General features: G+C 42.8%; 1 long non-coding RNA gene across 1 annotated transcript in view; it reads right to left on the bottom strand.

Moving 5' to 3' along the window:
• Positions 1-1,731: 1,731 nt before the first annotated feature.
• The window catches only part of LOC106968156 (uncharacterized), a 656,017-nt gene continuing 630,533 nt past the window's right edge, over positions 1,732-27,215 (bottom strand). Inside the window, exons 9-11 of the long non-coding RNA XR_001429089.3 lie at positions 27,079-27,191; positions 23,570-23,687; positions 1,732-2,898 (exon numbers count right to left, since the gene is read on the bottom strand). This is a non-coding gene — a long non-coding RNA (uncharacterized LOC106968156). The remainder of the gene's footprint in view (positions 2,899-23,569; positions 23,688-27,078; positions 27,192-27,215) is intronic.

Genomic DNA, 27,215 nt, shown 5'->3' with positions numbered 1-27,215 from the left:
AAATATAGTAGGCCCTGAAGAAGCTACCGCAAGAACTTATTTTCTGCCTGAAGATAGACCAGTATAACTTTTAACGGGGAAATAAACAGTGAGAAATCTTAAAAGTGGCAATGTGGTAAAAGTATTGCCTTCTACCTGCCTAATAAATCGCAACTAATAACATAGCCAGGTAACCGAGTTGTCTGTAAAAGGGCTTTCACCTAATGGCAATGCTTATCACATTAGTGAATATCAGGTTTTACTTCTTTTTCAGGCCTAATTTGTTTCTCTGGCATGCCAACCTCACACATTTTCTTCCCTGTGAATAAGTGCCGTTTATCCCTTTAGGATGCCACCTTCCCCTGCTGTGCCAAATCTCTAGGAGAGAACAATCACCTTAGTAAGACCCTGGAGGAGAGGGACTGGCCATTCCCTCTGTCATTTTGTCAGAGGGAGAGGAAGAGGAAGAAAACGCTCGCTTTGCTACATGTACATATTCTTCAGCTCTTGTAAAATTTTGATGCAGTACTTAGAGGGATTGGTACCAATGCATTTATGCTCAACTATGGGAACCGAAAAATAAAATCTATCTCTGGGAGTAGAGCTTAAATATAGATACTACATCTCCTTTTCCCTTCATATTGGTCTAAGAAAGCACCACCTTCTCCCTTCAGGTCTTTCCTCTGAAGGCTCGTCTTGTTTCTGGCTTGCACTGTAGCAGGTAGGAAGGTTAGAAAATAAGGCCTATACTCGGGAGACATGAAAAGGCAGCACCATTTACTCAGTACAGGAAAAAAAAAAGGTTGTAGAACCTATAGCATAAGCTTCCTCTCTGAGGGAAAGCAACATTTAGCAATTGATGGTAAGGAGGGAAATGATGGGCTCTTTTGTTTTGCAGAAGCTCCACACAAAAGCAAATATGGTTGGAGGCTAAAGGGACCCCGAGGGTGCACAGGATGCTGTATTCACATGAAGCTTTGCCTTCTGGACTTTGATGAGTCATAATGTGTTCTCTGAACTTGCTTTTCTCTTTCTAGTTTGGCATCAGGAGATAGTAGTCACTTTTTCATGTCTGTATGGCCACATTGACTTGTTACGTAAGTCGGCTGTGGTTGATGTTCTGTTTAGAGTGGATATTGGGTTTGAAAACTGGTATGTGGTTGTAACAGCCTCAGAAAGAAAAATTCCATGCACAAAGTCAGGAGGCCTGTAATCCCACCAGGTACACGGTTAATGCTGGCTGAAACGTTGCCTAGCTTCAAAGCGGAGCAAGTCGGACACTTCGGGAACGAATCCGGTAATGGAGCCTAAACCTGGACAAGGTGAATCAGCCGACATTTAATTTAGTGACGAGCTTAGACTTAGCAAGTCAGCTGACTACAGAGGTGAGCACTCCTCGCTTTCCTTTTCCCCCAGTCGACAGTCTCGAGGCGATTTTGTTTTTTTCATCAGGTCATTCCTCCAAAGGACCACTCTTTGTGATGGAGTCCCCCTCCTAGCGTAAGGGTCTTTGTCTGTTTCCAATCCATTCTGTGATATATTTCAGACGTAGATTGTCATCCAAGGCGGTGGGTGCATGGACAGATCTCTGCCAGCCTTGTTGACCTCCTCAAACCCCGCAGCTCCGGAAACCCCATCTACCTACTGGTTCTCAAGGGGCCACACTGGATCCACTTCCTTCTGACCAGAACGCAAGTTCCCGATTCACGTCCTCCAAGTGTCTTCCTGTGGCCCTCCTTGCCCTCCCCATGCAAAGGAAGCTGCTTAGTCTACCTGCTCCCATAGCAACCAGCACCTACCTCCATTACAGCACTTATCACTTTGATGCGATTATTTGTTTGGTATCCTCCACTAGATGGTTAGTGCCTGGAGGGTGTAGGGCAAGTTCAATTCATCTTTGAAACCTCAGCCCTCAGCCGGAGGTCTAGTATGTTGTATGTTGTTTTAAAAACAAAAACAAAAAAACTTGGTTGAATGACAGGATGGGAGATCATATATCAAAATTGTCCGGTAGGATTGAACAGGCCTTCCCCATCAGTAATTATCATGTTAATGAACGAGATCACCAAGTGTTCAGAATCTGTCGCCTTCCAAGCTGAAAAGGCTAATATGCTTTTGGTTTTTGTCTTATTTTGTTTTGTTTTGTTTTGGGAGGTTAGGTGGGAGGTGAGAAGGTATGGCTCTTGCCCTCACGTAAAGAGCACCGAGAAGAGGCTTTGTTTGCTTTTTAAATTAGGCTAGGAGTAACGTGAGTGCACACACAGCAATACAGTAGTAATCATTATCTTTTATTTCTCCTTTAAATCACACACCAGTGTCTATGCAGAGGCCTGTACATATGCCATTTATCCACTTAACCCGGTGACTTATGCGATATTATCCCCATTTTACAGATGAAGAAACTGAGAGGCAGTAAATAATTTGCCTAAGGCAGGGTTCTCCAAAGTTGAGTGAGCAAGACAATTCACTGCGATTTGGGAAGAACATTGGAAATTCGATTTCTTCTTCCTTTAATGATTAAAGAAAATGTAATGACCAAAAAGAGAACGGCTTTACCAATGTGTATTGTACTCATTTACCCTGGCACCTTTACATGGTGCCTAGGAAAGTGGTCACATGCCAAGTATTTTATCTGTGGAGTACTTAGGGGAGCATCAGGGGCAGAGGGGTGACGGTTGCGCCCCCGTCTGGTTCTTTCAGGTGCAGGGTGTTTCAGGTGCAGGATGTTACCTGAAGTTTACACCTTCCACAAAGTGCCTTGTCTGGTTTTGCCCAATGAATTCTCTTATTTGGAAAACAAGTGGCTTAAAAAGAGTCCTTCCAAGAAATTGAAGTCTGAGGTAGATCCAATAACGCACTCGCAGGTGAAAATCAAGATCAAACCTGCCACTTTGAGTTCTGAGTTTCTTGCCAGCCATTCTGAGAAGTGAAAACAATGACGGTCTAAGTAGCTCTGACAAGAAATAGGTTAAAAACATTCACATCTATTCAAGACTAGTTGCCATTTGGATTTATATGCACTACCGTTAACGATGAATTCTGATCTAAGCATATATTTTGCCTGGAGGGGGTATTAGCTATTAATATCGCATGATATCATCATGATTAGCAAGGTATTTTATTCTTTCATCTTCATCTGTTTCATAACTTCTATTTTGTATATGTTTTATAATGCACTTGATATATTAATACTTGAATACATGTATTATGAATAAATATACATAGATCATACTCTATCCTTTTTATTTTGTTTCTTCCTTTTTCATTGCAAGGGGAATGTGATCAAACAACATGGAAGTAACTAAATGATGAAGTCGGAATTTCAAGAAAAAAATTTTTTTTAACGTTTATTTATTTTTGAGACAGAGAGAGACAGAGCATGAACGGGGGAGGGTCAGAGAGAGGGAGACACAGAATCTGAAACAGGCTCCAGGCTCTGAGCTGTCAGCACAGAGCCCGACGTGGGGCTCGAACTCACGGACCGCGAGATCATGACCTGAGCCGAAGTTGGCTGCTTAACTGACTGAGCCATCCAGGTGCCCCTAAAGAAAATTTTTTTAATGTATATTTACTTTTGAGGGAGAGAGAGACAGAGCCGGAGAGGGGGAGGGGCAAAGAGAAAGGGAGCCACCGAATCCAAAGCAGGCTCCAGGCTCTGAGCTGTCAGTGCAGAACCCAATGTGGGGTCCAAACTCATGGCTCATGAGCTCATGACCTGATCCGAAGTCGGATGCTTAACCAACTGAGCCACCTGGGCGCCCCACTGAAGTCCGAAGTTTTAACCCAGCTTGGTAAGACTCCAGACCAGAGTGACGTATGTTGCTCATGTAAAAACTGTTCAATCATTTGTCATCGATACAGGGTTCTTAACCCATTATGGGGCAGAGAGGAGGGGGAATATAAATGATCTCTGGCGCATTTGAGAAGCCCTGAAACTGAAATTCCGTGATCATGTTAAGGTACATTTTCTGCAGGGAGTCCGTACATTTCATCAGATTCCCAAGGGGATCTTCACCACAGGGGGTAAGAATTACTGATAAAGAGTCATTAGCAGCATTAATAACCTAGGATAGTCTTCTGATAAGAAACTAATCTTTCCTTTAACTTTCATAAAATGAAGTGTGCACATTTTATATGTCCAATCATGTCTACCCTTAGAAAAACCATTTAGAACTCAATATTTCTCTAGATAATTCAAACACATCCTAACTGCCCAAAGGAAAGCTTCATTTGTCTCTGGAGACCGGCTTTCTGAGAATAATTTCATTCTGCAGGATTTTCTCAATAATACTCTATTATATATTGCTGACTGGACAAGAAAGGATTTTTATAAATGTTGTCATCAACGTATCTTTGAGGCTTTGAGACATCTTTGGACAGTTGCATGTTAGGCATCAGAACATGAATTCAGAGCCTAAAAATTTTTTATTGTCATAAATCGCTCAAATACTTTAACTTTTATTTGGCGGGCCATTGTACCGACTGCCCTTAGACTTGCACTGCGTTTCTCTGAATGATCATATGCTTCTGTCCCGTGTGACACTGTGGATCCTCTCCAAGTCCCTCAACCAAATGCCACGGTGGCAGAAAACGCCGTATCCCTTTCCCACGCTGTTTCATTAGATTTTATGGCAGCGTTTCACATTTAGACCACCTTCAGCTGTTACCGGCCTTATCTTTTCAGTAGCCCTTCATTGCATTTTATTTGTGTGCGACCCTTTTCCAGCTTGACTTCCAACACATCACCCACCAGATTCTTGCTTCAAGTTCAGCACACAAAAGCGCAATCTGCTGTTGTTTTATTCCAGCCATTTTTCTACGCTTGAAGTTGTTCTATGTAAATTCAAGAGGAGAGTAGAAAATAAACCGGGAACATATAAAAACAGAAATAACCATGAAAATTACCTTAGATGACTCTTTAAAGAAACTGAGATAAATAATCTGCTTTGGGGGGGGGGGCGGGGAATCCGTCTCTCCACAGGTGGGGATAAACTACATTCTACAACAATACGGCTTTATTTTAGTTTTCAATGGTGTTACCAGCCAGAAAATGATGACTATTAAAGAAAAAAAAAACAACACAAGTATATGAAGTTTGGGGAAAGGGTTGCAAGCGTCTGGATTCTGCATGGGGCAAGGTTTAATGCTAGGCAGGAAGCTTTTATCTTTTATCTCCCCTTTCGATAAACTCAGCTGAATAGTCACTGGATTCACCGAGGGCTGGACATAAAGGAAAAGCTCACATTTGGTCTATAATTGTGCACATTCAACCGCTTATCTTACCAGAGACATTGTGCTATCTATTGGAATTTTACTATTTTGAAAACTCTTCGGGGCCTTTTGGGAATAGACTTTTTTGAAATATGGAGGAAAGCAAGGGATGTGTGATAAGGTACAAGAACACCATAGCATGGAACATTCTTTGTTTCATACTTAGGACGTAGGGTGTGGGTGTGACGTTTGCGTCTTAAAGAGACTGACACCTCGTGCTTTATATTTTAGTAAGCTTCTTAAAAATATATGTGGGGGTGTTTGTCTTTATGTGACACCTCAATTTTATGGTATGATTTACTGACATTAATGACCATAACCACCTTTACCTGCTGTTCTGCAGGTTCCATGGCCCATATCAATGTTTATTCCCTAAGAACTTATGACCAGAATGCTGAGCTATTTTTTCTTTCTTTCTTTCTTTCTTTCTTTCTTTCTTTCTTTCTTTCTTTCTTTCTTTCTTTCTTCTTCTTCTTCTTCTTCTTCTTCTTCTTCTAATGTTTATTTTTGAGAAAGCAGAGGGAGGAGGGGCAGAAAGAGAGGGAGACAGAGGATCCGAAGTGGGCTCTGTGCTGATAGCAGGGACCCTGACGTGGGGCTCTAATTCATGAATCATGAGATCGTGACCTGAGCTGAAATCGCCGCTTAACCGACTGAGCCCTCCGGGAGCCCCATGAGCTATTATTTCTAATGCTAGCATAATAAATAACTACTTATCCATTGGGAAAGTAATTAAATAATGGAAGCATAATAGAATAATCTAGGTAAGTGACTCTTCTTTCAAACAGCCTACAAATGTTAGTCTCCCTGGCCTTTGAGCTGTCACACACTATACATCAATGTCTTATCTCATAACTTCTTATAGTAGTTCCTGTTTTAAAAAGACATACCAATCTCAGAACCTCTGGTTCCAGGCACAGAGGAAGCATAATATACTAGAACACATGGCTATGTGGATTGCCCATGGTTACATGGAATGCCCACCAAGATTAGAACCTCAGTCTCCCAGTCAATACAGCTCCTGCTATACCACACTGTTTCCTGTTAAAAAAGAGAGCGAGAGAGAAAGTCTCCAAGTTCATGCTCTTCAGCTCAGTAAGAGTCATCAATGCCCAAGTGAAGAAATGGGCCCAGCGCTGTCAACGGCATGTGTCAAATTTATTTTCACAGACTGTGGCTTTCATACCGCTTTAACAACCGCTCTCAGTACAAAAATGTATTCTATATCATGACCCAGTATACACATACTTGGGTATATAGTGAATTGTGCCAGTCGGGGTCCAACCAGGAAAACAAAGGACTTTATTCAGGAAATTGGTTCCACGGCCTGGAGCCTGCTTTGGCCGTGTTTCCCTCTCTATCTACTCATCCCCCAATCGTGCTCTCTCTCTCTCTCTCTCTCTCCCCCTCTCTCAAAAATAAATAAACATTAAAAAATTTTTAAGAAAACACTGCTTGGACCAATAGAGGATACACATTTCAGGAACTTTTCGCCCTGACCTAAATATTCTTTTAGGTCAGGTTATTAACACATGGGTTTTCATGGGGCACCTGGGTGGCTCAGTCGGTTAAGTGCTGGACTTTTGGTTTTGGCTCAGGTCATGATCTCATTATGGTTCGTGGGTTCCAGCCCCACGTCAGGCTCTGGGCTGACAGCCTGTTAGAGATTCTCTCTCTCCCTCTCTCTCTGCCCCTCCCCCACTCACTCACATACATACACACACACTCTCTCTCTCAAAATAAATAAATAAACATTTAAAAAATAAAACATGGGTTTCATGATCAGAACTTTATGAGTTATATCATATGTATATTAGTAAAATACAAATTTCCACCAGGCTCCCATACTTGGACCATCTTTTTTGGTATGGATACCAAGTAAATAGTGCTGGATGACAATGAAGGAAGTCAATTAAAGGCCTTATTTTTCTACATAATCAGCAAACAGCCAGGTATAATACTTATTAATCCCTTTCACTTTTTTTTTTTTGCTATAGAGCCTTCAGAGTATAGCAATAATAGTTACATTTTTTATAATGGAAATCTTCTGGGGCACCTGGGTGGCTCAGTCAGTTGAACATCCAACTTCGGCTCAGGTCATGATCTCATGGTTCATGAGTTTGAGCCTCATGTCGAGCTCTATGCAGATAGCTCGGAGCCTGGACCCTGCTTCGGATTCTGTGTCTCCCCCTCTCTCTCTGCCGCTCCCCAGCTTGCACTCTGTCTCTCCCTCTCTCAAAAATAAATAAACATTAAAAAAAATTGTATAATAGAATTCTTCTTTGTAAGTCAATTTTACAAAACCAGGTTTGTAAAATAGTACACAAACCAGGATTAGTGTGTATGAGCATAACCCCCTCAACTATGGTAAGATATTAAATGCAAAATTTAACCATTATTTAAAGACAGTAACACATAAATACATCTAAAATTGCATATGCAACAGTTTTGGAGTTTTGGAAATCTAGTGAAATAGAGACAATATCCTAATTCGAATTACTAACAAGAAAATTTTAGTTCATGTTTACATTTTCACGTGAATATCAGGTTACTTATTATGTTAACAGCAAAATCGATAACATTTCCTACCTTGGTAAGAATTTAGACTGTGCACTTCTGAATAATTCTAATGTTTATTTATTTTTGAGAGAGAAACAGAGACACAGAGAGACAGAGACAGAGCATGAGCAGAGAAAGAGGGATGGGAGGGGCAGAGAGAGAGAGGAAGACACAGAAACCAAAGCAGGAGGCTCCAGACTCTGAGCTGTCAGCACAGAGCAGGATGCTGGGCTTGAACCCACAAACCATGAGATATGACCTGAGCTGCAGTCTGGCTCTTAACTGACTGAGCCACCCAGGTGTCCCTCTAAATAATTCTAAATTCTAGTAATGCTTCCAGGGCCCAAGGTGTTAGTAGATTCATGATGGATTTGTTGGTCACTAGTCATTATGATGGACACATAGTATCTGCCCTATGCTGATTTGTGTCTTCAGGGCCTTTTTGAAAATGGAGCGAAACTAGTAATTATCTGCATCAAAGACGCTGTCAACATAAACATTACAAGAGAAGGTCACTTAGGCAACTTATAACCTAAACATCTTGTTTGTAGGATTGAATCACCAATATATTTATAATTTTTTAAATGTTTATTTATTATTTTGAGAGAGAGAAAGAGAGAGAGAGAGAGAGAGAGAGAGCACGAGCGGGGGAGGGGCAGAGAGAGAAGGAGACACAGAATCCAAAGCAGGCTCCAGGCTCTGAGCTGTCAGCACAGAACCCGACGTGGGGCTCCAGCTCACGAACTGCAAGATCATGACCTGAGCCGAAGTAGGGCGCTCAACCGACTGAGCCACCCAGGCGCCCCGAATTTTAATTAGACTTGTAATCAGCATTCTGCCCAATGATCACAACTCCTCTCTCTTGAACAACACGCACCCTGCCTCACTCCAGGAAAAAGTTCTCACTGTAGTGATGGATTCGTTACCAGGCTTTAAAAGCTTTGCCACATATGACATTGGATACAGTGCTAATAATGAACTAGGAAAGCTGCTTAGAGCAGCCAAATAACACTGAGTGACAGAAGCATCGAAATTTGTACATTTAGACAATTTATGTATCGAGAAAATGCAGAAAGTAAGTATGCAGAGATAACCACCAAAGCCCTTTCAATATCAATTTTGAAAATCCGTGGGAAGCTTCTCTCTTCAAATGCGGTTGGCCCCTGGAGGAGTCATGTGACCTTGACTTGTGAGCCCTTTTTACCTCTCTTACAAAGTGGACTGGTTTGTGCCACAAAGTCTCTAAGTTTCCTTCCACCTTAAATTTTGTGTCTCGGCTCTATAAAATGGGGCTAATATAATAACGGCACCCAACACAAAGCACTGTTACAAGAATTCTAAACGACGGTAGATGTAATCTACTGTACACGTGGCCCTAACACAGAGGAAAACACTCAATAACTGAAATTACTTCATAAACTAACTGGCATTAGTCCCTTTGTCCTAACAGGTCTGAACACTCCTCCTCCTTCTTGGGTAAATCATGTTCAGTCCCGTCTACAGACTTCCCTTCCTCCTCCTCTTCTGCACCTTGTTGGGCAAAAAGCCCCCGAGTTCAGGTCTTGCTCAGCACCTCCTGCTCTGAGCTCTCTCCAACTCCTCAGTCATGTTTATGGCTCACACAATGGACTGGCAAATGTTGATCAACCTCCAGACTTTCAGCCTTGTGTCTCCAGCTGCCCCAAAGCCTTCCTGTTTGGGTGGTGTCCCTTTATCTTGCTCTGTCTAAAGCATAATTTGTCATTTTTGCCTCCAACATGTGTCCCCTTCAGGCATCTCTTTTTCTGTCAATAAGTTTTCAATTATTTACGCGCATTTTCATCATGACAAACGATGACCGCATAACCAAAAATTTGATTCGAGAAAAAAAATCACCCATAATTCCACCAGCCCAATCCAATCATTGTGATAATGTAGTTGTGGTTTCTCCCAACCTTTCCTATCGCGTATGTGTTTGTACCGTTGTAACCGCCGTCTGTAATTCTAATTGTATCTTGCTTACAATTCTGATCATCCCATATGGATTTCCCACATTGGAGAAGCTTTCATAATAGATTATTGTTTTACTGTTATCTCTGTTTCCAGCAACTCTCTCCTTCAGTTCATTCTACACACCTGGCTAAATTTCATCTCATTCATAGCACGGCCTTAAGCATCTTTGGTGTGCTCAGAACCATGGGTGATTTCCTTACTGTTCAAAAAATGAAGCCTAGGCTTCTTAGTCGAGCTCAAAGGCCCTCTTCAAACAGCAATCCATCCTTTCCAGCCTCGTCTCCTATTATAGAACTTCTCTTCAGGCCAAACCACACCACTAATTACTCCACAGAGAAACGATAGTTGCCCCAGTGCCTTCCTTCAAACCATTCTGCTTACCTATGCCTCCTTCCTGTTTGACACTTCTTTGAGCTCAGGGGCTATTTCTTCCCCCAGAAAGGCTTCCCCATGTATTGTGGTTACTCTCCCCGCTCTTTTTGTTTCTACTGGTTACCTGAGCCACTTGTTGGGCAAGCTTCTAGGACTATATCTTCTGCCTCTCTGTGTCCTCAGAACTCAGCACAAAGGGCATGCTCAATAAATATTTATTAATGATGATGATGATACCCACTGTCAGCACACCTGTTCTGGTTTCTACGATAATGAGGAAAGCAGTAAGGGAGCATTAGGGGGAAAATTCACTATAGCCCTCCTTACATGCTGCCAAAAGTCCGAAGAGATTTACGTATATTCTACTTTATAGCGAAGACCTAATCAAAATGGAAGGAAGGAAGGAAGGAAGGAAGGAAGGAAGGAAGGGAGGGGGGAGGGAAGGAAGGAAGGAAGGAAAGAAGGGGATAATCAAGGATTATTTTGCATTTCCACATAATCTATTTCATTTGTGATATAGCAGAGATAAGTGTGAAACATTCTTAGATTGTAACATCGCTATTATAAAATGGCTTGAGACTTCAGAAAACTTAAACAGTGGATAGTAGAAGAGTCCAAATTAGAGTCCCAGGCTTTCTAAATCCAGCCAAAGCAAGTTAGTCATATCAGAAGCAGCATGGCACGATGGTGAAAAGCTTGGGCTCTCTAGTCGTGCTGCCTAGCACACAATTTTAACGCTACCAATTTTAACTACTAGTTGCATGATCATGGAAATTTTACCTAACTTTTCGGTGTCCCAGTTTCCCCATCTGTGAAAGAAGGGCAACAGCCGTGGTATTCTAGAAAATGTTTAACAAATGGCTCTCCCCCGAGAAGCCCCGATTTGTAACATATGCCGATTTCCATGGTATAAATAAATACTCCCACAATGGCTGATTTCAAGCTACCAACAGGCTCACAAAATTCCTGAAAATTCAGCAATGGACCCTTACATGGTATTGTCCTTACAGGGCCGATGATGTGACGATTAAATGAGTTAATATGTGGGAAGCATTTAGAACTGGCCCTGGTACTTCGCATGCTTAGTTGGATAAATATTAGCTGTTTTTATTATACCATTTTAGTTTCCCTTCCTCTATGGAAATGAAGGATAGGAATAGCAAGTACTATTGAAAAAAAAAAAAAGCAGTTGCCTTGATTTTAGTTCATTTCAACCTCTTCCTAATCACATGTTTTATTTCACTATTGCCAAGCAGGTCCCACTGACTTATTTGAATTTCCTTTCCTTTTCCTTAATTCATCTTTTTCGGAAGCATTCTGAGCATCCGAGGACTGGCTAAAAGCCACATACCAGGGAAGAAAAAGGGTTAGAAAAAGTAAGGATAATCCCAACTGAAATTTTTTTCCTGAATAATCATTTTAAGAAAACCTAAGTACTTACTCAAACAGCTAGATATGAAAGTTTATTCGGATACAATTACTTATTGCCCGTTTTTCAGGAGTGATATGAATTGTACTTCGTCTAGCCTCTTTTCAAAATAATTTTATTCCCTGGTGTTCTTCCTGCCACAAAATAAATAGGAATTTTTATTAAAAAGAATCCCAAAATATATGACTCTGAACCATAGCATTTTCTGCTTTTTGATTTCTCTGTGTATTTCCATGACTTCCCACTTACAAAACATCTGCTTACAAATATTGTAATTTGCTGGGTGTTTCATCAGAACTAACACTCAGGTAATAAATATTAGCTACTTCTAGAAAACAGGGTGTTTTTCTATCTTTAAGCCAGAACCTGGCCAGCCAACAATTCTGCTCATTAATCAGAACCCCTGGGCCTCAACATTTTTCTCTAGACTGTCTTCCTCTTTCTTGATCAGATGTCTTGTCACAAATTCCCCATGCTTCCTTTGCTTCTTCCACTCACACAATGGTTTCTAATGGTACTTCTCTGAATTTTATTCCCTTCTCAGTCAGTTTCTCCAGGGCTTCCCCCCCCCCACCGCCGCCCCGTTGCATTGACTTGACGCTTGTTTTCTGAAGGCCATGCCTAACATCATCTCAACTGTTGGGGAGGCTTCAGATTAGGGAAAAGCCTCCTGTTGGTGGAACACAGGGGACAGCGAAACATCCAGGCTGCAATCCCACGGGAGCGCCCACTTGCCTTCTGCCTCTTCTGAGAAAATGGAAGCCTCTCTTAACCTTCTGCCCACCACCTCTCCCCCACAGCCCCCCGCGACCACCCTTCTCCTCCACAGCCCCCCGCAACAGCTCTTCTACTTTTTGTCTCCACGAATGTGACTACAGGTATAAGTGGAATCAGACACTATCCGTCTTTCTGTGAATGGCCTATTTCCCTTAGCATAATGTCCTCAAGCTTTATCCGTGCCGCAGCATTCAACAGGATTTTCTTCCTTTCAAAGCTGCTGAGTGATATTCCACTGTATGTACCCACCACATTTTGCTTGTCCATTCATCCACTGAAGGGCACTTGAGTTGCTTTCACTGTTTGGTTATTGCAAATAATTCTGCTATGAACATAGGTGTGCAAATATCAGTCCCAGTCCCTGCTTTCAATTCTTCAGGGTATATACTCAGAAGTGCAATTGATGGATCATATAGTAATTCTATTTTAAATTTTTCAAGGAGCCACCATACTGTCTTCCATAACAGTAGGTTTTCCTTTGTGCACCATGTACGTTCCCACTGACAGTGCACAAGGATTCCAACGTCTCCACATCCTCCCCAGCACTTGTTATTTTCTGATTTGTATTTTATTTTATTTTATTTTATTTTATTTTATTTTGTAACAACAGTCATCTTAGCGGGTAGGAACTGGTATTGCCACGAGATACTACATCAAACAGATGAGGCTGGCTATAATCATTGCTTCGAAAAATGACGACCACTACAGAAAATGACAAGTATCGGTGAAGATGTCGAGAAAAGCTGGAGCCTTCCTACATGGCTGGTGGGAATGTAAAATGTTGCACCCTCTGTGGAAAACAGCTTGGTGGCTGCTCCCTCAGCCACACATACCGTTGAGTGACACAATTCTTAGGTATATAGCAAAAGAACTGAAAGCAGGTATTCAAAGACTTGCATGGAAGTTCACAGCACTGTTCACAAGAGCCAAAAGGTGAAAGCAGTCCAGACGCCTATCAGATGGATGAAGACACAAAATATGATCCATCTGTACAATGGAATGGAGTATTATTCAGCCATAAAAATGAAATACTGACACACATTATCACACGGAGAAACCTTGAGACCATCATGCTGAGTGAAAGAGACCAAACACAAAAGGCACATATTTATATTCTCTTGGGGCAAAGTGTCCCAGTACGGAAAAGTCTAGAGATGGAAAGCAGATTGACGGTGGCCAGGAGCTGGGGAAAGGCAGGAGTGGGGAATGACAGCTCAACAGGTACGAAAATGTTCTGGAACTAGATCGTGATGATGGTACGACATTGTGAGTGCGATAAATACCACTGAATTAGACACTTGAAAACAGCTAAAATTTTATGGCATGTAAATTTTACTTCAATGAAAAAAAACTTCCTGATGAATGTATCATTCGCCGTCTATGTGTCAGGCATAGTGGATATAGAGTTGATTAAGATATTGCTCCTCTCTCTGGACTCTGAGATCCTTAAGGGACCAGCAGGTGAAATAATACAGAATAACGGTATGTGCTTAGACACAAATACAGGCTGCTGCAGGCTAATCCCACCAGTGATGATAGTGGTAACGACGGTAGGGCTTTCCAAACGAAGAAACAGATTTCTTGGAGGATTAATTGATTGATTAAAATGTTTTTGAGTATGCCTTTTGCACCTGATACTGTGCTAGGCTAGCAATCCAATGATGAACAAAATCAGATGCTGTCCATATCTCATGAAGCTTGCTTTTGGGGCAGAGTTAGACATTAATTTCAGCCACCTGCAGAATGAAGTAGGCTCTGTGAAGAAAAGGAATACTCCTCCATAAAGAAACTTAGCCGGGACCAGAGAGACCAAGGAAGGCTTCCTTCTGACAGTAATTCTTGAGCTGAGATCTGTGGAATGGGTAGGAAAGATGAACAAGCTAAGAGGAACCAGCATGTGCAAAACCTGTGCGGGAGGAAACCTGACATTCAAAAGCATTCCCAGGCATGAAAGAAGGCTGTAGTGTTTTGGAGCAAGCTGCATGATAGGGGATGAGGTTGGAGAAGCAGGGCCTGGAAGGGCCCTTCTGTGCTGTCCCTGGTAAAGATTTTGTTCTTTATCTTAAATGTGATAGGAAAAGGGTAAAGGCAGTTTGCCCGATGGTTACCATCATCCTGGCAGTCAAGAATGGCCTGGAAGGGGGCAAGAGTGGACGCAGAGAGGAGACCAGTTAGGAAGCTACTGCAGCTGGTCAGGGAATAGATCACGGGGCTTGCGAAGTAGAAACAGAGATGGAGAGACGTGGAGCTAGACCTACACAGCAGAGGTGGAGTTAGGAAGGCCAGGGGAAGACTGGCCCAGGGAGGCTGACATCTTGCACAAAGGCATGGAGGCATCAAAGCATGCAGCGGAAGCTGGTTGGGGCTTGCCAGAGTAGGTCACTAGTGACAGAACCCATGGAAAGGTGCAGATGCGGGAACCACGGGAAGGTGTGGGAGAAGTCTGCAGAAATCGGGTCGTGGTGGCCCTCACTGGCAAGTCTAGACCTTACCTTGATGGACGTGGGAAACTGAAGCATTTAAGGAGGGAAATGGGAACTATCAGATGCATGTTGTACCAAGATCATTAGAGGGGTGCTAGAGAATGGATTTAGGAGGAATAAAGGGAAGATACTCTTGAGTATAAACGAAGAAATTGATTAGGAGGTTGTTGCAACTGCTTAACACAAGAACTAACCACTGTCTGGGCTAGAGTGTCGGGGGGCTGGGGGATGGGATGACTGTAACAATCCACTGATGACCACAGGAGTCATGATCTGTTGAGCCCATGGCACATTTACAGCCCCGACATCTTCACTCATGTGGCCTCATGGATCCTTGTCAGTTTAAGGGCTGTGGCACGGGACAAAGGAAAAGATCCAGGGGGCTGGAACAGAGTCTCTGACAATGTTTTGCTTTCAGAATTCCCCCCCTGCCCCGTTTTGATGTGATATAGTCACTCATCTGAACTACAAGTCCTTTAAGGAGAGGGATCATGTCTTAACTCCCGATTTCATGTCCTGACCCTACTGTCATACTTGCCTCAAACGAGGGGCTTAATAAATACTTGACTGACTACGTGAATTAAAAAAGGCTTATTTCTCAGTGTACCTGCCATACTACTAACGTTAAGGGGGGAAATACACATGCCTTAAAGAATTATGAAACTCTGAAGCCCCCACTAATGTAGATAATGTGATGCTAATGTATCAGCTGCCTTTTAAGACAAAATGTCGCCCTTATTCTGCTGATGCCGCATAAGAATGTGTCATCTTTATCACCAAGCTGTATTGCTCTTGATTGGTGCTTCACAGCATGGTGGAGTAGACTAGTATGTGATTCACAGGAGTCTGAAGAAAAAACTATCTCGGGCTCAAAACACCTATGAACCTACTATCACACTGACATCCAAGTAATATGGATGCAAAAATGTCCTTGAACTTGTTCAAATTGTGTCAAATCCATCTCAACGGTTCTGCAACCAATAGTCTCCCCAGTGGAGCTGGCTTGTCTGAAATGAGTTCTTGTCAGCCCTCTCTATCTTCAAGCATGTTAGCAGACCCCATCGGACAATCTGGTTCTGAGACCCCTTACCCAGAAAACTTTAATCTCAGGAAACTTTAGTTAAAACATAATTCCCTAAAGGAAAGGCTTTGAACGTATTGGGGAGAGGGAGAAAGCAATTAGACTAGTAATTCAGAGCTTAGAACTTACACTGGCAGTATTTAAAGCTTAATAAAGGCTTTCACAAAGAACAATTAGACAAAGTCTCAGAAATCAGGGAAAAGGAAAAGTTTATTTGATGTGTGAACACTAAACAGCCTCCAAATGTGTGTGTGTGTGTGTGTGTGTGTGTGCACGCATGTGTGCGTGTGTATTTCTATAGATTTCTTGGCAGATTTGGTCTTCTAATTATGACACAAAAATGTGGAAATGGGGTCACACAATTGCTTTTAGAATTAATTCGTGAAATCTAAGAGACAAATGCTAACCTCTTTTAATGGCAAAGTCTAATAGAGCTGTAGGATTATCATTTCCATCCATGACCCAAGGCTACTTTCAAACTAGCTCTCCTTCCCATTGCTGATTTAGTAGATGCAAATGGGGGGAAATAGGTGTAGATAAAAGCAAAAGGGGGATAAGGAGGAAAAACAAGGTTCGGGGAATATTGTGGTGCCTTGCTTTGTGTCCTGAAGGCGGCTGCCATTGCTGAACTGTAAGCTCCCTGTCTTCTGTCTTCCAACTGATGCCAACACGAACTCTGAGCCATCAGCAGAACTCAGCCATCAGCAGAACTCTGGCGGTGAGAAATAGTGAGGTCAGGGTGTCTATCTCTCTGCTGAATTTCCAATCATCAGCAAACGTCCACCTCAGGCCACAGTTCTTCTCGGTGTATGTGGGGGTCAACTTCCAGGGTGACCTTCTTGGGTTCTGGGATCTGCTCCTTCCCCTCACCCTCTCTGGTCCACAGGTACTAAGTTCTCCACTACTGCTGGTCTGGGGACGCTTCACCATACTCTGTTGATTCCCCTGATCCCTGCCCATACTTTTGTAAATGTCCCTTCATTAACCTGCCTCAAGTTCTGTTTGAATGCACCATCAGCTTCTTGCTGGGAACCCTGATGGATACAATTGTCTTCTAAGGCAAATAGAGCACTGAAGCTCAGACAAGAGGATCTTGGAAAATCCCAGGGAGACAGGGTAACAATTTTTACTGGCTTTTTCCTTTGGCCTCAGTAATGAAAAAGTGAGTGGTTGTTTAGAATGCAATCTGTGGTTAATTATTGATGGGATAATGTTCCCTTTTGTAGCACTCATTCTCCTCTGGTAAGCCCAACTCCCCCATTAACTGTAAACAAAATTACGAAAGTACTTTATGAACTAAGTTTTAAGTATCTTAAGTTTGAAGCGCCTGAGGGAGAGCCTAGTGGTAATGCTGTCTAAGTATTCAAAGATGAAATTGTTTGCCGGCTGGGGATGGTGAGTTACACATCACGGGAGGTGTTCAAGTAGGAGCTGGAAAAGCCATGGACTGGTTGTTGCACCTGCTGACTTCAAGGTCATTTCCAAAGTGTGCTTTTAGGATTCTTAGTTTTATGCTTTAACGGTTGATCATTGTATTCATGAAAATGTTGACTAATAATTTAGACATCTTAATATAATGATACATGAACAATATGTACATAGAGCTTCAGGCTCAAAAATCTTAAAGAAAATTCATCTTCACTGTGGCATGGCAAAACCCTGGTCTCTGTTTCAATCCTAACTCTTAGCCAAAGCTGTGTGTTCCGTGGAAGCCACCTAACCTCTCTGTGCTTGGTTTTTGCTTACCTTTCTTACAGACAGATGGTGGGAATTTAGTGAAATAGTATCTAGGACAAATGCAGGTCCTCAGTCAATGTTAGTTCTCTTCCTTTGCTTCAGCATCTCCATTAAACTGTTCCTCCTGCTACATCAATTTATGGTGTGAAGGTAAATAAAAATGCATTTAAGAATTCTTTTCTTAATTGCAAAGTGCAATCAAAGTAATGATCAACACATCCTCTTCAGCACCTCACAACTCAGAGGGCACAGTGCTCTGCGCTATAAAGAATACATCATATGAGAAAGGCTTCCCTGGGGCGCCTGGGTGGCTCAGTCAGTTAAGCGTCCGACTTCAGCTCAGATCATGATCTCACAGTCCGTGAGTTCGAGCCTTGCGTCAGGATCTGTGCTGACAGTTTCAGAGCCTGGAGCCTGCTTCAGATTCTGTGTCTCCCTCTCTCTCTGCCCCTCCCCATCTCGCTCTCTCTCTCTCTCTCTCTCTCTCAAAAATAAATAAACATTAAAAAGAAAGAAAGAAAGAAAGAAAGAACGAAAGGCTTCCCTGAAAGAGTATTTTAAAATATGAGTAACAAATGCTATTCATACAGTGTTTTTCACCTTACAGACATTTTGCTTGGAGCCTCCCTTTAAGCCAGGCATTATTATTTCCATTGGTAAAGGAAGGGATCTATAAAGGGCATAAAACCTAAACCATCCTCAAGAAGGTCTTTCCATGGACTCATTCAGACATTTTACTCAGTCAAGGAAACAAGATTTTAGAAACAAAAAAAGATTTAGAAAATTAAGAAATGAAATAGCACACAACAGCTTAGATGAGCCACATGAGTTAAACCAAATCATCTCTAAGTAGTTAGGGATTTCTGGAGCAAGAAGTCCTCCTATGCTGGGCGAGCGGGGGAATCAGAGAAACATGCAGCCCAGGGGTTTAGAGTGCAGGCTCAGGAAACCTGTTAAAATCCTGGCTCTTTTGCATCCCAGTTGTGTGACTTTGGACAAGCTGTTCAGCCTTTCTGTGCCTCAGTTTCCTCGTCTGCAAAATGGAGGTAGTAACAGAACCCACCTAGGGGGGAGGTATGTGAGGTTTAAATGAGATACTCTGGTCAAAGTGCTTGGCTTAACCCCTACTTTGGAGAAAGTGTTTAATAAATTCAGGTGTTATGATTACAAGACAAAACAACAGAGTTCCGGTGGAAAGCTCATTTGCCTACAGCCCCAGAGCTGGTTGGTGACAAAGCAGAGATTAGAGCCCGGATCCTGTCTGGTGTCCTTTTGTTATAAATGAACCATAGCTTAATTAGGTTTTAAAACATGGGTGATAAGAATTTTGGCAAAAAGAGAGAATTAGAGCTAGATATTCTGATCCCTGCAATCTATCAATGTAGCTTTTCCAGGAAGCAGACACATCCCAAGTACTATGCAGAAAACATAAATAAATCAAATTCCTCCAGAATGTTCTTGTCTTCCTCCTACGTGTGGGACTGCATCACAGCCAAACCCCTTCTAACATGGTTCATTTGTGATTTGAGTGACCAAATCCCCTTGGACAGGTATAAGAAGGTACCAGCTTATAAAACATTTGGTTCTTACTGTGACTAATGCCGTGGTGAGGCCCCTGTGTAGACAGTTCTGGCAGGACAGAAATGGATGTGGAGATTAAAGAACTAAAGTAAAGCCTGCAATTATCTTTGAGACTAGCTTGTGCCTGGTTTTATATACACTCCTTAGCTATTTTGAGTCACCAGGGGCTTATCACTCCCGGCCTCAATTCAGAAAGCATTCTTCTGGTCACATGTTGTAACCATGAGAACAGTAGACCCACAACCAGTTACCATAACGTCCTTGGCTAATAAGGGCAGGCTCTATCACAATGCACTAAGGCTGAATGAATTTGGGCAATCAAGACTTAAATAATAGCACAACTTGAAACAAGATTGAGCTTAACATGATCCTTCAGCCTTTTCTCCACTTAGGTGTCTTCTGCTAGAAATATTTGTTGTTCTTTTGCCTTTTAAAGGCATTTCACATCAATCCCAGTCAATTCCAGAGAGGACAAGTTGACCCAAAATCTTTATTGGGTTCTAGAGACACCATTTTCTTGACTTTTCTTGGAATAGAAGTAGAGCCTCCCTGGGTTTAGAAAGTGCTTTTCTGGTTAATGAGGACTACACAGTTTTATTCCTAATTACGGTAGTCCCTTTTATGGTGTCATGCTTCTAGAAGAGATTGGAAAGTTTGCATCCTTAAATGCCAAGCCAGCAAAACAGTTGTAGCATATATTAAAATCTGAGTAGTTATAACTCTATTTAAATCCTTAAGACGAGTGGAGCGGCTTGTACACGAACTATCTGCAGACTCCCGGAGAGTAACACAAGAGGATATTTCGGTCCAGTGTCTCAGCTGGGACTGAGCTGACAGGGCTGGAGTTTTGAGAACACAGATACAAGAGAGCCTGGGAGATGATGTCTTTCTCAGTGAGAAATCTATTCATTCTCTTTTCTTAGAGTCAGAAATTCTCTGCTTCTCTGTTGAGCACGAAGCATTTAAGGCGAACCAGTTTAGAGAGCCTTGCTTCGATCCTACGTCTGGATTTTAGCCAATTTGTGTGGTGAAGAAATGGGCTTTCCCAAGTATGTTGCCCGGCGAGACTGCTGGGTTGAGTTTCTGGTCCATTACGGGGAGGTTCTGCCTATGTAACTTGTATCCCTCTAGTTGAGTTGGTTCCTCTTTGTTTTGATTTCAGTCCTGTTACTTCACCCTTAAAACCAGGAAGAGTTCGGTGGCCACTTTTCTCCTTTAAAAAATACAGTGGGTGGGTGGTAAATGTCATATCGTCAGTGGTGACAAAAGACAGAAGGGAATGATAATCCCTTCCCCTGCCTTGGGTCACCTTCCAATTCAGGCAAGACTTACTTCTACGAAGAGGCCAGCAAGGTAGGATGGAATCTGACTTGGTTCCCGGCACTGCCACATGTGTCTCCTTTGACTCTCAGCCTCCACAAAGTAAAACAGGGTAACGGAGCCAATCTCTTAGGTCTCTCCGAGAATCAGGAGACAACACATAGAGAGTACGAGTCTGGTGCACAAAGAAGTGCTTCCTCTGAGTTAGTGGCTGTTCCCTTTTCGATGAAACACTTAAGAACCTGCTTTAGGAAAACAAAACTGCAAGAGAAACTTCAAAAATTATGTGAACCAGTGAACATGTTCTTCTCCGATAAGGAATTGGAAAAAATCGGAGAAATTTCCAAATCTGAAATTTCTTTCATGTAATTTAACCTTAGACCTTTCAGACAAGAGACAGCAAGACCAGCCTACCAAGGAATATATAATCACGTAGGAGATTAACATTTGCCGACTTACCACCAGGGGACAATATCAGGCTATAATTACTGTACAGATGCTCCTTATGAAATACTGGGCTGGGCGATGTCAGATCCAAAAAGAGGCATGCGACAGTTTCCTCTAAGAGTGTCCAAAGAGGGGACATAGTTTTGTGGAAAGAAGATTGGTCTTTGACTCCCGTCTTGTTATCTATTAGTTAAATGAATATCTTTGGACCCCAGTTTTGTTTCTTTCTTTCTTTCCTTTCTTTTCTTTTTTCTTTTCTTTCTCTCTTTCTCTCTTTCTTTTCTTTTCTTTTCTTTTCTTCTCTTTTCCCTTTCCTCTTTCTTTCTTTCTTTCTTTCTTCGTTTATTTATTTTTGAGAGAGACAGAGAAAGAGTGCACATGCCGAGGGAAGGGCAGAGAGACAAAGAGGGAAAGAGAGAGAATCCCAAGGAGGCTCTGCACTGACAGTGCAGAGCCCAATGCGGGCTCAAACTCACAAACTGTGGGATCATAACCCCAACCGAAATCAAGAGTCGGATGCTCAACAAACTGAGCCACCGAAGTGCCACCGCCCCTCCCCCCAACACACACCAGTTTTGCTTCTTCCTTCTCTGTCAAATAGGCAAGAGAATTTCCAATTCCCTCACAGGACTATTGAGAGTACAGGTCCTCAAACTATCACGCTCTAGAGGATCTTATTAAAATGTAGTCTGTTTCAGGAGGTTTTGGGGTGGAACCTGGGCTTCTGCATGTTCAGAAATCTCCAGGAGCTGCTGCTGCTGTTGGTCAGGCACCACACTTTGAGAAACAACAATTTAGAGGAACGTATGAGATACACGTGTAAGAGGACTTGTCAACTGCTGGGCATAAGGGAGGGTACAAGTGAGTGATATGAGTGGCAGCAGCACTCATATATTCTCCTGAGAAATGTTCTCCAATAAAAAATATTACCGGCTCTCATGTCTTTCCGTTCTACACGGTTCTTTTTGCTGTTTCTAACAGTACCTATATTAAGAGTTCATTGTTTTTAGCGTGGTTGGGATGGAGCCTGTTGGAGTTCAACATGCCTGGCACAGCGCAGACACCGAAGAAAGAAAAGGAGGGATCAAAGGAAGGGGGAAGGAAGGGAGAAAGGATAGAAATATGTCGTGTTTTAGGGGTAGCGGTGGCTGTCGCATCTCAGAGATAAGGAGATGGGCCAGAAAGGAGGGAGACAGCCTGCCGGCATTTTGCCTCAAATATTTAAGGGCAGCGGTAAGTGAAGATAGATTTGTCAGAGGTATTTATATTGACGATGGGGAAATTTAGGGATGCTACCGTGAATAAATATGGTTTGATAAATTCCCAGGAACCACTTGTGATGCCTCATCTGTCTCTACGGCTGTATCTACCCACACAAACATGGAGACAGTCTTTTTGTCAAAAAACAAACAAACATTACTTTTAGAGCCGATCTAAGACTATGGATCTTATGTGTAGGTGAGCAGCATTTACTGAGCCCTCACTGTGTGCAGAGCACGAGACCAGGTGGTAAGACTGTTTCCGTGGGACGTGCTTCGTGGTTGCATCACAGCACAGCCAAACCGTGGCCAGGACCTGGGAGCAGGGCTGATTTGCCTTCTCATCCTTTGGGCAAGATGTCTTCACTTCTTTTCTTAAAGAAGTTTTTTTAACGTTTATCTATTTTTGAGAGAGAGAGAGATTTTTCAGAGCATGAGCAGGGGAGGGGCAGAGAGAGAAGGAGACACAGAATCCGAAGCAGGTTCCGGGCTCCCAGCTGTCAGCACAGAGCCCGCTGCGGGGCTCGAACTCACGAACTCTGAGAGATCATGACCTGAGCCAAAGCCAGACGCTTAACTGACTGAGCCACCCAGGCACCCCACTTCTTAAGTTTTAAAAAGATGTCACAGGTAATTCTGAGTTCCTTTCTACCAACATTTGAACGAACAGAAAGATAAAAAAGGCAAGCACTTAAAAGGAAGGCTCCTTAAAAGTTCTTTACTCAAAGGACCTCACAATTCCATTTCCTCTCAAACTGTACCCCCTCTCCACCTGCTCTCTCCTGCTTCTCTCCCACCATCTCAGATTCTCGAGAGCTTTCGTACTTACTTTGTTATCATGTGTCTTCACCACTAAGACACAAGCTCACTGAGGGTGGGGACTTTGGGCTGCTTTGTTGGCTGCTGAACCCCAGCAAGTGGAATTAACATGGGCTTGTATCGGGAGCTCAGCAAGCGTTGGTTAAGGGAATAAAGAAATAGTGAGTATTTGTAGTAGATAAATGCTTAGCAAAATACTTTCTTGAAGAGGCTGTATGGCTTCAAATTTGTGGAGGGAGTTTCTGGATTTCTGAAAACCACAACGAATGTCTCGTTATTTAATTCCTTTTCTCCCAATAAATAACTTGTTGTTTCTTACCAAGGACGGTGGCTAATACAACACATTGCCCAAGATTTAGTAAATGTTTATTGAACAGTGACTATGGATTGGACACTTTTTTCCTGCATCCTTCTAAAAGCAAGGCACTCATAAAGCCATTCAGAGGGCTCTGCAGTTACTTACCCAAGAGCCTCCCGGAGTATAGAAGTCACTTCTGAGTCCCCAAGGAAACTCTCTCTCTCCCCTTGTGGTGGGGACTGGAGAGCCACAGAAACAGAATCGGGGCGTATGTCTGATCTTTCTGCAAGTGGTAAAGAAGAATGCCTTTGACGGATCTTACTCTGACTCCCACAAACCTCCTAGATCAAGCGGGGACCCACAGCATCTCTTGAGACAGGGGGGTGGTAGGAAATGTTAATCTCTAACCCGAGGCTCCCCAGGGCTGTGCCAGTTAGAGTCCCCATCAAACCCCAGTTGAAATAGTGTTTCCTTCCAATGGACCACTTATTTGGGGATGCCTTGGAGCTGGGGGCCCTCAGTTTGGGAGCCACTAAGGTGACCACATTTTACCGTCTTAACCCTTTAAAGACGGCGCTGACATTATCTGGCAGAGCAGGGGGTCGCGGTGACCTGACTTTAGAAGTGATTTAGTGAGAGCTGAGCCCCAGCTTGTGAATCCTATTTTCAGTCTTCATGCAGTTTTAAGATTTAGCCCAATTTCCAGACCATCCCCTACCCAGGCTTGAAAATGGCTTTATTTCACACTTTGCGGCAGGAGGTAAGTGGGTTTCTATGTGAAACTGATGGTGCCAAAGACATTTACGAACATTAAAAAATGTCTGAACATGGCTTCAAGCCACTCAGACTATTTCTCATCCCGCGCCGTGCCTTGTGAAGCGTATGCAAGTTCAGAGCTCTCTTTGAAATCAGTGGCAGTTACGAGCTTCGAGCAACTCTGTGGGGCACTGAGCGATATAATAAATGAACCCCTTTGAAGACCAACCATTGTAGTCGGGCTCTTTTTGTGCTGCCCGACACTGATTTCTCGGGGTGTTCGGTGGTGGGTGGGAGTGGCCCATCAGCAACACGCCCTGCCCTCTGGGTCTCCAAGTTCAGCCAGGGGGTGGGGGGTGCGGACGGAGAAGGAAGACCTCTGATTTCCTTCAGGCATCGCTCCCAACCCTTTCCGCTCTCCTTCTGATATCAACATGTGGGATAAACCATCCCACACCCACACGCTTTGATTTGAAACAAAACCAAAGCTGCCTTTCATCCGCATGGACTTATTGGTCCATACAGCAAGAAAACACCAACAGTAACAGGGAGAGAAACAAGACAAAAACCAAGAGCTGTTACCTGCCAGGAAATAAAGCAGATGTGATTTGTGTATCAAGGGGTTTTTCAGATTATTTATTTAGGAGGAGGCAAAGAATACAATCTGGGAGAGTTTTCATGTTTCTCTGATGACATTACAGGTCACAGTGATATTCTGACACAAAGATGAAAGTCCTTGACTATTCTTAAAAGGGAATTAAAGCTTTTTGTTTTGACTTTTGACTAAATACTCTTAAAAAAAAATTTTTTTTTAATGTTTGTTTATTTTTGAGAGACAGATCATGAGTGGGGGAGGGGCAGAGAGAGAGGGAGACTCAGAATCACAAACAGGCTCCAGGCTCCGAGCTGTCACCACAGAGGCGGACGCAGGGCTCGAACCCACAAACCGCGAGATGGTGACCTGAGCCGAAGTCGGACGTTTAATGGACTGAGCCACCCAGGCTCCCCTAAATACTCTTTTTTTTTTTTTTCCTTTTTTAAAGTTTATGTATTTATTTTGAGAGAGACGGACAGCACGAATCAGGGAGGGGCCCAGAGAGAGGGAGGGAGAGAGAGACCCAAACAAGCTCCTTGTGGAGCCTGACAGGGGACTCAAACTGACAAAACCATGAGATCATGACCTGAGTTGAAACCAAGAATCGGATGCTTAACTGACTGAGCCACGCAGGCACCTCTTGACTAAATATTCTTAAATGGCTAGTATGTAAATTTCAAAGTTCAAATAATTAAGTTGAATAAGATAAGTATGTTTGGGTTGCCTTTAAATATGTTGAAAAGAAGGGGTGCCTGGGTAGCTCAGTAGTTTCAGCGTCCAACTTCGGTTCAGGTCATGATCTCATAGTCCATGAGTTCGAGCCCCACATAGGGCTTTGCGCTGACAGCTCAAAGCCTGGAGCCTGCTTTAGATTCTGGTGTCTCCCTCTCTCTCTCTGCCCCTTCCCTGCTCGCACTCTCTCTCCCTCAAAAATAAACAAACATTAAATAAAAATAACTAACTAAATAAATATGTTTAAAGGAAGTTGAATTACTTGGTCCAATTTTTCAAGTGCAAGTTTGAATGGCAACTGGAACGCGGTCTCTTGCGCTACATGCAGAATTCAACTCATTTCTGCTGAGCGCCTTCTTTATTTCTTGCAACCACACTGTGAGATCACTATTGTTAACCCTACTCTGCCACAGAACTGAAGCAAGGGAGGTTCGATGACAGAGAGCTGCGAATGCCAGAGCCACAGCCAAAGGCAGGCCCTCCGACTAGCAAGTCTGGCCCTGATCCCACCATGAAACTATAGCTTTTTCTCAAACTACAATAATCCAACCCTCTCCCCAATTAAATTAGCATGCTGTTTATTCACAAGGAGAAGTGTCTGAGCAAATATTGAGTTAGGTCTAAGTCCCTGCAGGGGCCAATCAAGAATGATCGTAAGAAAAGTAAATATCAGGTAAAACAGACTTCAAGGACTTCAAGGAAACGTGCATTTCAAGACACAAATGTGGGATAGGAAAGTTCCAAGCCCTCTTTACCATCTTTGAAACTCTTCTCAAATCAAGAGCAAAAATAGACAGACTTATCCTCATAACTATTGATTGGGTTAAGGCCTCTTTCAGTTTACTTTTTTGTGTTCTGCCTCATTGCAAAATGATGCCAGGTGGATAGCAGATAACAAATAAGTGGGCTATAGGTGAAGAACAAAAGAAAGAAAGAATATTAACTGGAAACCAGAGGTGAATTAATACATGCAAATTCATGCCACTGTGAGGATGAAAGCAAAACATAAACACAAAACCAAAGAAGAGCGGCTGTAAAATAATAATTGTAACAACAACAACAATAATGGCAAACGTGTGGTGGACTTATGATTTGCCAGAAAACGGTGCTAAACACGTCTACGCTGATTGTGCAGCCTTATGAAGGAGGTAGGATTATTTTTGTTATTTTACAAACAAGGAAACTGAGGCCCAGAGAAATTAAGAGGGTCAGGGTCAACGAGCTGCTAGATGAGGGATGCTGGATTTGAACCCAAGCTTTGTGGTTTCAAGACTCTGCTCTTGACCATCCCTCGCTGTACCCCCAGATACACATATTGTTGTTGCTAATGAAAAACCTATTGTTTTCTGGCATTGGGCGTAAGGGAGATGGCTCTTTGTGCCCTCACGAGCGGGCATGCTGGTTGGAAGGCTGGTGGCTTTCTCAACGTCCTCCATGATGCTAACAATGAAGGCTGACAGGCCGATGATTGTTTCTTGTTGGTCCCACAATGCAAGCTGGGGCCCAATGCCAGCATGCAATTCACTAAACGTGAGTAAAAGTAAAAGGAGCTAAAACAATATGGTTCAAGTATTTCGTTTGGATGGCTTACCTTGACCTTGAGATATAATCTAAACTATCTAGGGAGACAGATGGACTTCATGTCCTTCAAGCAATCCTCCATGGAGCCTCCTTAGCTGTAAACATTCCTTGAGCACTGCTCTGCTGGAGGAAAAAGAAAAATCACAA

The sequence above is a fragment of the Acinonyx jubatus genome, chromosome D4 (assembly GCF_027475565.1).
Source record: "Acinonyx jubatus isolate Ajub_Pintada_27869175 chromosome D4, VMU_Ajub_asm_v1.0, whole genome shotgun sequence".
Taxonomy (NCBI): domain Eukaryota; kingdom Metazoa; phylum Chordata; class Mammalia; order Carnivora; family Felidae; genus Acinonyx; species Acinonyx jubatus.
This window is presented reverse-complemented; position numbering and strand designations above follow the sequence as displayed.